The 14239-nt window shown below is 53.8% G+C and overlaps 1 pseudogene; it reads left to right on the plus strand.

Annotated features, from left to right (window-relative positions):
- The window catches only part of LOC113176365 (DNA repair-scaffolding protein-like), a 64598-nt pseudogene extending 51390 nt beyond the window's left edge, over positions 1-13208 (plus strand).
- Positions 13209-14239: the final 1031 nt, after the last annotated feature.

The raw sequence follows: 14239 nt of genomic DNA on the forward strand, positions 1-14239 counted from the left end.
ATGGAAACCAAGGGCCTTGGGTACCATGGCAACGGAGCTGCAGGTCAGAGGCAGGTGTGTCCCTCAGGGAGAGCCCTCGGGGCTGCGTCCGCAGGTCTTCCCCGTACCCGCCTCAGTGGGCTCTCCTGTGGGGCGCAGAGTGGGCGACCGCAGGGCAGCGGGTGGGTACCAGAAGCGAGTCCCCCAAGCTCTCTTCCCTCCCCATGGGTGGTCTCTGGGAGCAGCCCAAGGTGGAAATGGCTGCATCTGATGATGTCTTAGTGCCGTGGCTCTCAGGGAGGAAACTTGCTACTGATTCTGAAGAATCCTAACCACACAGTATGCTGGCCGCTGGCCGGGAGGCGGCCACTCTGGAGTCAGCAGCCTCTTCTGTCCTCCCTCCCCAGCACTGGTGAGGCCCGGGTGAGGACTGAGTGGCTGGAAGACACAGAGAGAAGCCCCTCAGCTCTGCTCCTGATGTCAGTCGTGTCCACAGGAAGAGCCAGCCGTGCTGCTGCCCAGGAGGGAGTCTCTGTGGAGCTGACCGCAGGATCTGCGGGGCTCTGTCCCCTCTGCCGGGGTCCCCACCACACCACATGGCTTCATGGTTTCTCCTGAGTGGGGAGTTCCCTGGTGGGATCCAGGATGGCCCTCTGACATCCCACAGGGAGATGAACCAGAGTCCCGTCCACTCATGGGCAGAGTCTCGCCAACAAGTAACTTGTGAAAGGGCGTCTTACCCGTTGCCCTGTCGGTAACCCTGCCCAGCTGCCCCGGAGCTTCAGTCAGCGCTGAGGACATGTCTATGGGTGCCATGTGACACCTCCACACACCCTGACCCTCTCACTCCTTCCTGGTCAGCTCGCTTCCTGGGGCAGCGTGAGGATCTGGGAAGGGAGGGCCCCTCTCTGCCCTGGTGTTGGAGGAAGAGTCAGGAAGAAGCCTGCCCCGCAGCAGGCTTTCCCTCCCTGGGAAAACCGAGCAAGGCCACTGGGCCTCAGGAGGCAAAGGCCCCGTCCATGGCCAGTTTTCCCACAAACAGGCATGGCTAGCGCTGGCACTCACACGGCTCCTGATGTCTCCTGATCCTCTGGTGTCCCCTAGTCCCTGTGCTGCCTCAAGTCCCTCACTGAGGTTCTGAGTCTGGGTGCTGTCAGTGTCCACTGGTGGCCACGTCCTCTCTGCTGACACCTCTTCACATCCAGACACTCAGCCTCACATCTGTCACACACTCGTCTGGCCCCTGGGGCCTGGCACCTGACAGTCACCCAGAGAAGCCCGTGTTCCTGCCTGTTCGTGGGATCCGAGGTTGTGTCGGGACCTGCAGGGTGACCCCCACCATGCTGGAACACAGGCCTGCCCACGGACACCCACGACAAGGGCTGCCCCCACAGGCCACGTCCAGGCTTCTCACCCAGACCCAAGCTCTGCTCCCAGCCCTACGCAGCAGCCTCTGCACACAGGTCTCCCCCCCCTCGGGTGCTGCAGGACGCCTGGAGTAAGGCCCAGGAGGGCTGCAGCTAGCTCAAAGCTTCCAGCGGGAACCGAGGGCTCTCCTCGTGCAGAGACCCTGCAGCTTTCTCTATTTCAGATCCGTGGGGTCAGAAGATGCTCTGGGAACACTTTCTCAGCTGTTAGGCCTCAGTTGGTGACTTGAGATGGCAGGTGAGTCAGCATGGACCAAGGTGGACACGGTGCCCAGGGCCGAGGGCATGCTACTGTCTGGTACCAGCTGTCAAAGTCCTGGCCGGAGGGAGGGAGGGAGCTGTCCAAGGTCAGGGCTGACTGACGGCCGAGCTTACAGGGTGGGGGCCGCTACTCGAGTGACAGCTTGGAGACAGGGGAGAACAGGGTCTTCACCGGGTGGCTCAGGAGCAGTGTGTGACTCCTGGGTGGGGCCAGGGCCTGGCTGAGAGCCACCTCTCCCCAGTCACCTCTGTGGCAGGACTCCGCCAGGTGCCCCTGGTCACAGAGGGCTCGGCTGCAAAACAGGAGGTGCCTCTGGTGGGAGAGTGGCCTGGTCCCACCCGCAGGCGGCAGGGACAGCATCTCTAGCCCCAGGCCCTGCAGGCTGAGCCTCTGCCTGTTGAGTGCTCAAGGTGCCCCAGCTGGTCTCCCAACACTTCTCTTTTCAGCTGGACTGTTGGTGGCATATGGTTCAAAATGTCCACTTCCCAGAAACTCTGCTTCTTTCAAATTGGGTGGTGGGTGAAGGGTCCTCTCTCGTTCACCTCCTCGCCCACCCTCATCTCCAGATGGGGCCAAGACAATTCTAGGAAGCCTCTGGGGTGGCATTTCTGGTCTTGGGCTTTGGTGGGAAATCCTGGCAATGGGGAGCAGGTGCACACAGACACCCAGAGCTGGTCTCTAGCAGGGAATTCCCATCCTCAAAATCACCGTGTCGCAGACGTGGCTGCACCACGTCCAGCTGACGTGGCTGGTTTTCATTCAGATAGGGGCAGTGGGAGGTGGGTTGCAACTGGTTTGGCGCAGTGCAGGAAAGAGAATGATTTAAACCCTGGTGAAGGGCTGGGTGACCTTGGGCAGGCCCCGGCCTCTGGGCCAGTCTTTCTCATTTGGAAATCAGGACAGGAATACCTGCCCAAGGACCTCTCAGCATGGGGAAGGACAGGAGAGGACAGGAGAGGCCACAGAGCAGCTGTCGGGAACAGGGCTCATGCCAGGCGTTCTAATAAGGGTGTCATCTCCAGTCAGGCTGAGCTGGCTTCCCAGGGCAGCCCTGGGGACGGGGTGGGCCACTACAGAGGTGGGACTGGCCAGAGCTCGGTGTTGCTAGGACAGCAGGGAAAACCCTGTCCAATTTGCAGACAGAGATGGAATGATGAGAAGAGGGACCGGTCTGGTGGCTGCGGGAATGGAGCCTGCTCTCACGTGAGCAGTTCGACAGACCTTCTTGTTCAGGAGAGGCCACGTTTTCCACGTCGGCAAGAGCTGCAGGAGCTGGTGCACTGTGGGAAAGCGGGCTTCCTTGGGAAGCTCAGCCAAACTTGTGCACGTGGAGGGTGGTGGGAAAGGGGCCTCTCCCCTCCTGACCTCCACCCCCATGTCCCGGAGCCTCATCTGTGGTGATACAGCCTGTGGAGGTCTTGCTTTTGCTCCACGTTCTCTCTCAAAATGAAGCTGTCCTTGGGGTTGGTGACGTGAGTCGGCCAGGCTTGGGTTAAGAAGGAACCCTCCGTCAAGCTGGAGCCGGGATCAGGGGTGAGGACTCCCAAGGGGCAGGAGTGGGCTGATGGAAGAAGGGGAGAGAGGAGAGAAGCCAAGACCAACGGGAAGAGGCCACAGGTGGGCAGGGGACATGGAGAGGGAGTAGAGATGAGAAAGACACGTTTAAACCTTCACTGGGACGCAGGAGGCCCTCACGCCAGACCCCTTCCAGGCCCCAGGCCGCCCTACTTGGGCTGCTTCAGTTTGGCTTCACCTTCGTGGTCTCCCTCGGAGGTGTCTCCTGGAGGGTCACCTCCCCAGCTGGGGACTTGGGCCTGGGGGTCCCCCATTTTCAGCCCAGGTCTGGCCCTGAGATTACACAGTAAATGTGACCTGGGGCCACCAGCAGTGGCTCAGCCCCACAGAGCAGGTGCAGGGTGGGAGTCCAAAGTGCTGGGCAGGAACAAGGGGCCTGGGGTGGGAGAGCTGGCCCCTGTGGGCCCAGGAGAGTTAGAAGTCAGACCACAGTGAGTGTCTTGGTGCCCAGGGTGGGAGCCTGTGTCTCTGTCCTCCTGGATTCAAGGTACAGAGACCCCTGGCCTCCAAGCTGCCTTCTTGATATTTCCGCACAGGCATCGGGGCCGAGGGCTGGAGCCCCTGCACCCCCACACATTGCAGGCATGAGGAGAGGTGCCCACTTGCTCTCAGATCGTCTTCCTCAGAGCTCTGCAGCTGGGAAATGGTGCCAAGCCAAAGCATATTTATTTTTAAGCAATAGTAACTATTAATGATGATTAGTGACAAACTTTTTTCTGTTCAGGTTTGGGGAAAGGAATTGTTTTTATTCTTTGCATCCGTTCAACATTGTGAACAAAATTGTTCCACCAATCTCCAAATCTATTAGATTCCAAATGATTATTTGCCCGTTGGTGGTTTGCAGGTTGGGAAAACACCCCTTCTGGCCAGGTTCTCGGGCTAGCTCACCCAGGCGGCTCAGCTCACCAGGATGGGGAGTTTTATGTTTGAAGTTTACCTTTAAGAAGTCTTCAGATGAGATGGAGAAATGACTAAATATAGAAACAAACAGAAATGAAACAGTTCAGCTCTCTCTCCGCGTCAGAGGTATCTGTGCCTGGGTAGCCCCAAGCCTGACTCCTGTGTAAACAGCTTCTGGGGCTCCGGGTGGGGGGAGTGCTCTTCCCGCTGCCTCAAGGAGGGTGCTGTGGGACAGCCTGCAGCACAGTGGGGAAGGTTCTGCCGTGTCGTGTTCACGCAGGCCTCAGGTCGTCAGCCTTTTCCACAGGAAAACTGGTCCTAGGATGGTTTAGCACCTCCAATAATGATGATGATTTTGATGGACTTAAATTTAGATTCTGAGCATGAGGCCTGTGTTGAGTAACTGCCCAGTGACCTATCGGTGCAGGCACGGAGGGCCCCGGCACGTCACCTGCCCCTCGCCCTCCCCACCCACACTCCTCCCCTTTCCTTCTGCAGCCTGCGTTCCCCGTGGCTGGCTTCACACCCCACGGAGGCTGCCCCCGTCTCGGGGGGCTTTCCGCATTTCCAGAAATCAGTGCACAGGGCTGAAGGTTCATCGCCAGCACTTGAACACCCTAAAACCAGCGTGCCTCCCTGAGTTCCCAACTGGGGCCCCGGGTGGTCTCCTGCTCAACTCCAGGTTTCAATAGCAGATGAGGAGAAACCAGGCTGCCCAGGAAACCCACCCAGGGAACAGGAGCAGCACCCAGAAAACTGGACTCCAGCAGGTCCTCTGTGCTCAGGATGCGTGGGCCGGCGCTGCTCAGAGTCCTCACAACGCCTCCGAGGAAGACCCTGACAGCCGCACTCTCCTCACTCTCCACCACCTGATGGGGACAGCCATGGCCGCTGCCTCCAAGCCCGAGCCCCGAGCTGGCACAGCCCCCACTGCAGGGAGCTGAAGGTGCGTTGCCACCTTGCACTTCAGAAGACAAGCGCACTGACCGCCTGTGCCTACAACCCAGATGGCTCCCAGGAACTCGGGGGCCAGGATGCTGATCCAGGGGTGGGAACAGCCAGCCAGGCACCCAGGGCCTGGCCCTCACACTGCATGGCTCACATCACCCAAGGACACCCCAAGGATGCCCCAGCAGGTGTTCCCAGGGCCAGGGGGCACCCCCATCAAGGAGGGGAGCTTGCTGGGGTTGACCCGTCTGGAGCCTGCCTGTTCCAACTCAGTGGGCAGCTGCCGCCCACCACAGACGTTCCAGTACCACGTTCTTGGTGGGGAGCTTCTTTGCTCAGCGTGGGCTCTGCATGCTGGGCATGCTAGTCACTGCTGATGCTTTGCCGTTTCAGTAAGATGCATCAGATGTGTCGTCTTGCTTTGAGCTTCTTTGTTTTCAAGGTGAGAACTAAGATCGTCTTTTAATTCTGGAGAGTTTGCAGCCATTCATTCCGCAAATGCGGCTTCTCCACCGTTTGTTCTTCTCTTTCCGATCTCCCCTTTGGCCTTGCCCACGGTGCTCTCCTGGGTCCACATGCTGGGTCTGTGGGTCTCTGTTCTGACTGACGCCCCTGCATCCCCTGACCTCCTCCTGGCGCTGCAGAATTCCAGCTGTGGTGTGATTTCTTAGTGGTGATATGGCATATTTCCAAGATTTCTTCCCAACCTCTTTTCACGCCTACCTGTTCCTACCTCATCTCACCTGTCATGCTTGGCAGACACCAGGACTTCTGGGTGTTCCGTCTTCTGTTTTTTCTGGGGTGACTGTGTTGGGCCACTCTTCTTCTTCGTGTCGGTTTTATTTGGGCTCAGGTGGAGGGAGGCGCTCTTTTTGCCCTCTGTACCCCTCCTCATCTCTGTGCCTTTCTGGTTGCCCCCGTCCAGGCTCCCTGGGTCCCTAGTTCAGAACCAGCTCATGGAAGGGCAGTTTAGAGCTCCTGCCCTGGGTGGCACTGAGGACACCCCAAAATTATTGCCAGCAGTGTCAGGGGCTCGTCCCAGTTTCTGACCCACCATGGCCTGCATTTCCTCTCTTCACCTGCAGCTTCCTGCACCAATGCCCACGTGGTGCATACCAGGAGTTTGGTTTTGGCCCTGAGCACTAGCCCCAGGCCCATGCTTTTAGGGGGACCCCAGGTGTGGCCCATGACTCCACGGAGCCAGCGCACCTTGGCTGCAGTGCTGTGCTGGGCAGCCTCCATCTTAATGAAAGCCTCTGCTGGACACCCTGGGGTTCTTGTGCAGATGACGTGGTGCCGTCCCGGGTGCACTGCACCCAGCTTCGTGACTTCATGCAGAGCTGGAACACAAGACGACTCATGACCCAGAGCAGCTACATCACAACAAGGGTCCCTGGGCTGACCTTCAGAGCTGAACTGCATGCTGACCGCCACCTTCTCCTCCCCTGGCGAGGGCTCACCTGATCTGTTCCTGCTGCAAGGCTGGAATCCGTCATGAAGAGGTGAGTACCGAGGGCATCAGACAGAGCAGCCATGTCACGGGGTCCGCACCTCCATGCAGCATCTTTCCCTAAGACTCATCGGATCCTGGTGTGTGAACAGCGGGCTCCTCTCCACTGCAGCGACCCACGGTCTGGATGGAGTGGGTTTATCCACTCACCTACTGAAGTTCATCTGGGTCACTTCCCCTTGGGACTGTAATGAATAAGCTGCCGTAAATGTCTGTGTACAAGGTTTATGTGCACAGACGTGGTCACTTCCTTGTGATAAATGTCCAGAGGTACCATTACTGGGTTCCAGGGTGGCCACATGATCAGTAAGAAACCTCCAACTGTTTCCACGTGGCTGAACAACTTCCCCTTCCGTCAGCAGCGCAGGAGTGAGCCACCTCCTGGTGTCCTTCCAGCGCCCTCCTCAGTCCTGTTGTTCCAATAGCGCGAGGTGCTTTAGCTTGCATTCCCTGATGGCCAGCGGGCTGGGCTCAGGGAGACGTCTCTTCATTTCCTTCACCCATTTTCTATTGTTTTTATTATGTGTTTACACACCCACACCCACACCCACACACACCCACACCCACACACACCCACACACACACACACACACACTCACACACGCACACTCACACACACACACCCACACCCACACACCCACACACACACCCACACACCCACACACACACACCCACACACTCACACCCACACACACACCCACACACTCACACAAGCACACTCACACACACCCACACACACCCACACACACACACCCGCACACTCACACACGCACACCCACACACTCACACACGCACACCCCCCCCACACACACACCCACACACACACGCACACCCACACACACACACCCCCACACACACACACCCACACACACACCCACACACACACACACACACACTCACACAAGCACACTCGCACACACCCACACACACCCACACACACCCACACACACACACACGCACACTCACACACGCACACCCACACACTCACACACGCACACACACACGCACACCCACACACACACACCCACACACACACACCCACACACACACACCCACACACACCCACACACACACACCCACACACTCACACAAGCACACTCACACACACCCACACACACCCACACACACACACCCACACACACACACCCACACACACCCACACACGCACACCCACACACTCACACACGCACACCCCCCCCACACACACACACCCACACACACACCCACACCCACACACACACCCACACACACACCCCACACACACACACTCACACACACACACACACACCCACACACTCACACAAGCACACTCACACACACCCACACACACCCACACACACACCCACACACACACCCACACACTCACACAAGCACACTCACACACACCCACACACACACACCTGCACACACCCGCACGCTCACACACACACATCCACACCCACACCCACACACACACTCACACCCACACACCCACACACACCTACACCCACACCCACACACACACACCTATACCCACACACACACACACACACACTCACACACCCACACACACACACACACACACACACACCCACACACACCCCCACACACACACCCCTCACACACACTTTCTAGATGTGAGTCCTTTTTCAGATGTGGTTTGCAAATATCTTCTCCTGTGTGAAGACAGTCCTTTCTTTTTCTTGCCAGGGTTGTTCCTTTCCATGAAGTCTGGTTCATCGGTATTTTTCCTTTCTGGATTGTGCTCTTGGTGTGACGTGTAGGAGCCCTTGCTTGCCGAGGCCGACCTCCTGAAGCCATTTAATAATTTTTTCTAAAGTTTTCTGGTTTTGCAGTTTGAATTTTAAGTCCTCAATTCCTTTGGCCGTGGACAGGAGCACCGCATTGAAGTGGTCCCTGCTCCGTGTGTGGGGACGTCCTCTTTCCTCCATTCAGCTGCCTTTGTCCCTTTCCAAGGACCAGCTGGGATGTCCCTGTGGGTCTGCTTCTGGGCTCTGGTCCTGTTTCATTGATCGGTGTCTCTCTCTCCTAGAACCACCTGTCCTTGGTTACCAGCTAGATAAATCTTGAGATCAGCAGCCCAATTCTTCCCACTTTAGTCTGCTTCAAAATTGTTTCAGCTAGTCTACCTCATTTGCATTTCTATTTAAGTTTAGAATAATTTGTATCCACAAAAAAAGTGTAAAGCCTTCTATCAGTATGGGGAACTGACGTCCTTTCCATCCTAAGCCCTGCTGCCCAGGAAAATGGTCTGCCTGCCGTTTCTGTCATGCTCACCCTGTGCTGTGATAGCGAGTACCTGAGGACCGCGTAAATTAAAGGAATAGAGATGTCTTTAGCTGGGTTCTGGAGGCTGGGAAGTCCCAGGTCAAGGGCTATCTCAGCCCATGGTGGAAGGAGACAGAGCCAAAGGTCACACGTGGAGAGGGTGCTAACCCTGCTTTTAAACCAAACCCACTGTACAACCCAGATCTTGAATGGCCCCAAGGCACATGTGCCAAAGGCTGGAGAGACCACGTGGCACTACCCAGAGGTGGCAGAACCTGCAGTGGTGGGCCTCGTGGGAGGGGGTCAGGTGGTGGGATGTGGGGACTCTGGCTCCGTCTCCCTTTCCTGTTGGGTCCCGGCTGCTGTGAGGGGACAGGCCTCCTCTGTCACCTGCTCCCTCTGTGATGTACTGTGTGGCCACAGGCCCAAAGCAATGTGTTAACAGGTGATTATGGGGCAAAACCTCTGAAACCAAGACAGAACGAGCCTTTCTTCCTTACAGTGAGTTATCTGAGGCTTTTTGCCCCAGCAACAGGAAATGGACTAACAGCAGAGCCTGCCTGGACTGATGGCCTCTAAGGTACTGTCTCCCAGCACAGTCACACTGGACACAGTTCCCAGCACACAGACTCTGGGGCACACACGGAGCTGTCGGACCACACAAGTGCTGCACGTTTGGATAGATTTACTCATAAGTGACTCTGTGGACAGTTGTGACACTATATTTTAACATTGGTATCTATGCATTCATTACTACTATATAATTTATTTTGACTGTTTATCTTGTATTCTGTGAACTCGCTGAACTCACTAATTCTAGAGGGTTTTTGGCAGGTTTTGAAAAGATTTCATGCACATGAACATGCCATCAGTAAACAGGCGTTACCTTACCTCTTCCTTCCCAATCTGTTTTCCTTTAATTTCCTTCCCTGGCATACTGTAATGGCCACACTTCCAGCACTATTCTGAATAAGGGTGGTGAACACAGACATGCTTAGTTGCCTTAGATTTTAGGAGGAATACAGCCAGTCTTTTACCATTAAATAGAATACTAGCTGTAGATATTTGCAGACACCCTTTATCAAATTGAGGAAGTTCTCTATTCCTACCAGGAGTAGGTACTGAATTTTTTCAAATAATTTCCTCCATTAAGTAAAATGTTCATGTGAATTTTCGTCAACCTGTTAACACGTTAGGATTACAATGACTGATTTTCAAATATTGAACCATCCTTGCATTCCTGGGATGTATCCAGGTGGCCACAGAATATAATTTTTCATAAATACACTATTTGCAAATGTTTTAGGATAGTTTTACCTATATTTCATGCTTTTAGAGATTGAAATTGACTATCTTTTCAGGTTGTCTCTTTCTACTTTTATCTATAATTGCTCCACGTTTGGATCACAGAAAGGTATCTCAAAGGTAAAGGCATCAAGAGTGAAGGCTACAGTACTTCATCTTTAGAAATTAAGGAGATGAAATACTTGGATAGAAATATAAAGCCACAGTAGTGTGAAATTCTGTTGAGCGTGAACTGTTGGTGCCCCAATCATTCCTCCTCAGACTTGCAACTGCAGTGCCTCCCACTCCCACTCCAAATGCCAGCTCTTGGGTCTCTTTCTGAACGCTTTCTTTGATGGCAGAATCCCGCCCTACCAGTGCACATGGCAGAGCAGAAGTGCCCAGGGAGCCACTTGCAGCCTGTGCCTGCAGAAGTTGGAGACGTGCCCTAGCCCACCTCCACAGGGTTCTCTGGAGTTGCCCTGCAGAATCAACTCCCACTTGCCCACACGATTGTCTGCTTGATAGGAATCCTTCATGGCTGCCTCCTTCCAGTAGTATTTCCTGGGATCCAGTTCCAAATAAATAGCTTCACAGAAAGTCCTCACTTAGTGTCCTTTTAAAGAGAAACTCAAATTAAGATTAACAAAAAATGAGCCTAGCTCAACCAAGGAAGGTGTTTTTGCTTGAAGATAAAGACCTTTACCCACATAGGTAGCTCATAGTTCCTAGACTGAGATGTGTTCAGCACAGAGGAGGCAGAGCACTGTGGTCAAAATTAGACTGTAGTCAGTTTTTTTTTTTTTATTGACATTTATTCTTCAAAATTAGAGTGTAGGGCTGGGGATGTGGCTCAAGCGGTAGCGCGCTCGCCTGGCATGCGTGCGGCCTGGGTTCGATCCTCAGCACCACATACCAACAAAGATGTTGTGTCCGCCGAGAACTAAAAAATAAATATTAAAAAAAATTCTCTCTCTCTCTCTCTCTCTCTCTCTCTCTCTCTCTCTCTCTCCTCTCTCACTCTCTCTTTAAAAAAAATTAGAGTGTAAATAAAAGTCAAAATCCACGTTCTTGAAGGTTTTGCTTAATTAGAGGTTAAAGTATAAAATGTCTTATACAAGCTATATTCTTCATTTTGCATGGATGTTGTTATGTCCTAAAATCACTGAAGACAGTATTTTAAAAATATTAACCAAATGTCATTTATTTTTTATTTTTTATGTTTTTTATATGACAAGACTGTAGTCAGTTTTGCATCTAATCTCACTGCCGCCTACTGATGGCTGTTGAGCAAGTCACTCTTCTCTGCCCCAGTTTCCTCAACATGAGCACAGTGACCGTGCTCACCCGTGGGACTGCCCCAGGATTCCACAAGTGCAGGTGGGGACCTGGCACAGCTGGATCTAGCTTTGGCATGTGCCAATGCTTAGTAAAAGATGGCGATCATTTTTTATGCTCAGAAACTTACTTGAAAGAATGAAATGAAACTTATGGAGAGGCCTCGCGGTGGCCAGCCTTACAGTCACAAGTTCTGGAGGATGAGAAGTCCAAAATCAAGGTGCCAGCCACTTGGTGTTTGGTGAGGACCCATTTCCTTATTTACAGATGACCGCCTTCAAATCCTCATGTGGTAGAAGAGACACAACTGCAAAGGTGACTCTTACAGAAAAGGACCTTGAATTATCTTCAAAACCAAAGAAAGAAACTACCCCGTCTAAGAATACCAGGGAGCTGACAGGTATAACGTGGAGTTCCAGCGGAAGTGGTCCGTCAGATGAAGACAAAACACTTCCTAAATCGCGGGAGAGAATGATCATGGCTCTGTGATGGACAGGCTCCAGAACAGGGATATCTTATGGCCCGTGCAGGTGAATCACAGTTTATTGACTGGGAGATCCACAGTGACGGGGAAGGTGCTGGTGAGTGTCATGAATGGGAAGATGGGAAGGGTGCCATCTCAGACGGGACCTCTGGTGCAAGGGGTCATTCTTTGACAAGTGACGAGAGACTATCTGAGCTTCCTGACCCAATTCCTGCAGAAATTTTGGAGTATTCATCAGCAACAAAGAAGATGACTCAGAAAATGTCCTAGTCATTGATTCAGAACCCCTCACAAACACCGCCTGGAATAGGGTTCTGAGGCCAGACAAGTTCTGGACAGCTGACCAACACAAGAGTGAAACCCCAGAGCGTCTGCGTACACCCCAAAGCCGACAGCCAAGGTTCCCAGGACTCAGAAAGCTCATCCAAGAGCCGAGAGAGATCTGCCATTTCTTTGTGGAGACATGATTGTGTTTCTTACCCAAAGGCAGTTTCAGGTGGAAAACCTGGTGTGCTAACTGTGAGAATTCTAGAGCTTCACGAGGAACGCACCCTGCAGGCTGCCATGTGTGAACAGTCAGTGGGGTCGACCGCTGCTGTCCCTTCCAGGGATGTGGCTGCTGGGCCAGCCTGAAACTTCTCTTACTCGGGAGACTGCGGGTTACCTCGGGGATGTCCCCAGGAGGTTACCCACATCTTTCCTCCCTGGCAAAAACTTATTACCCCAAATGGAGTTTGCCCTGTTATTCTGAATACTCATTTCTGTCAGAAAGAAGGTGCAGAAACAGCTCACAAACTATATGTCATGACATGCTCCTTCCAAGAGGAAACATCCCTTTGGCCCAGATGTTTAAAATCAAGGATCTACCCAATAATTCACCTGAGAGTCGGATGTGTCTAGTGACCTGGCCACCACAGGCACAGACTGGACCCACCGGCACGAAAAGGCAAAGCAGTGCTTCACAGCTGAATCCCCCCTTGGGGACTCTCTCCTGGACGGGGTGGAAAGCCAGGAGCTGCCCATGGTCAGGAGTGGGGTCCAAGTAGAGGTGCAGAGAGTTCACCCACTGCCTGGCAGAGGCGGCATCGAAGCCAGCAGGAGAGCAGCTCAGGGCATGCAGACCTACCTGGGCCCCGGTACAGCTCTGGAGTGGGCTCTGCTGAGACGCCAGCAGGGAGAAGAGCCACAGGAGACCGCACGGGGCCTGGCACTATCTGCAGGGTGGCCAAATGAAGCCACAGCCTCTGTGGCCAAGAAGTCAAACAGCACGAGATGAAGTCTGACCTAAGGTTCTGGAGGGCTTGAGCCAGGTGAGCTCCGTCTCCACAGAAAGAGGAATCAGACAGATGGTCCCAAGCAAGACTTCGAACAGACCCCCTCCTTCCTGAGAGACTGCGGTGTGTGAGGAGGTACTTCTTCCTGACCTGCTGCCTGGCTGTGATATTACACATATTCTGTGTCTCCCCACTGACTTGAATAAATGCAAAAGAAGGTGACAGATACGAGGACATCTACATGGGTGCTCGGTCTTAGAGTGAGACTAATGAGCAGACAGGGTACACAGTTCTGATAACTTGTGAGTGCCTTTAGAATGATCCCACGTGAGTCCTCTTTATTTCCCTCTTCCCATTTAACTGCAGATAAACCCTCGGAGATCAGGGACTATGATTCATCTGGTTTGGGTTCAGGACAGTGGACACTTAACAAGAGTACCTGCCACTGGGGTAAACAGTGCTGTGTGAGCAGCTGAGTAAGTGGGGTGAGGTTGTGGGTCCCCTTCTCTTTTCAGAACTGATCACACCGTGGAGCTGCCTACCAATGCTGTCACGGGGGAGCAGCCAGGTGGAGATGACCAGGGGTACTCTGCTTTAGGACCAAAGTGAACTCTAGAGTGCTCCAGTCACATAGAGGAGAGACCCTGGGACCAGAGCTCCTGAGGGTGTTCAGTCAACGTAAAGGAGCAGGCAGGGGGGCAGTAAGGAGGGTCCCGTAGGTCAGGGACAAAGGGGGACAGGACAGCTCTTCAGCGAGGAACTTTTCCATATTACTATATTGGTGCCACATAATCGCACATAAGCTGGATTTGTGGTCACATATTCCTTCACGCACACAGTCTAGCAATACAATTTGGCCAAGGTCGTTCCTCAGTGTCTCCCCTCCCCCTCCCCCTCCCTCCCTCTGCCCCTGTCCCCTCAGTTGTTGATCCCTGGGGTTTTCATGCGATGCCCCCACCTCTCTTCTCCCTTTTCCTCTCCAGCTTCCAC

This window comes from Urocitellus parryii (genome assembly GCF_045843805.1).
Source record: "Urocitellus parryii isolate mUroPar1 chromosome 3 unlocalized genomic scaffold, mUroPar1.hap1 SUPER_3_unloc_2, whole genome shotgun sequence".
Classification (NCBI taxonomy): domain Eukaryota; kingdom Metazoa; phylum Chordata; class Mammalia; order Rodentia; family Sciuridae; genus Urocitellus; species Urocitellus parryii.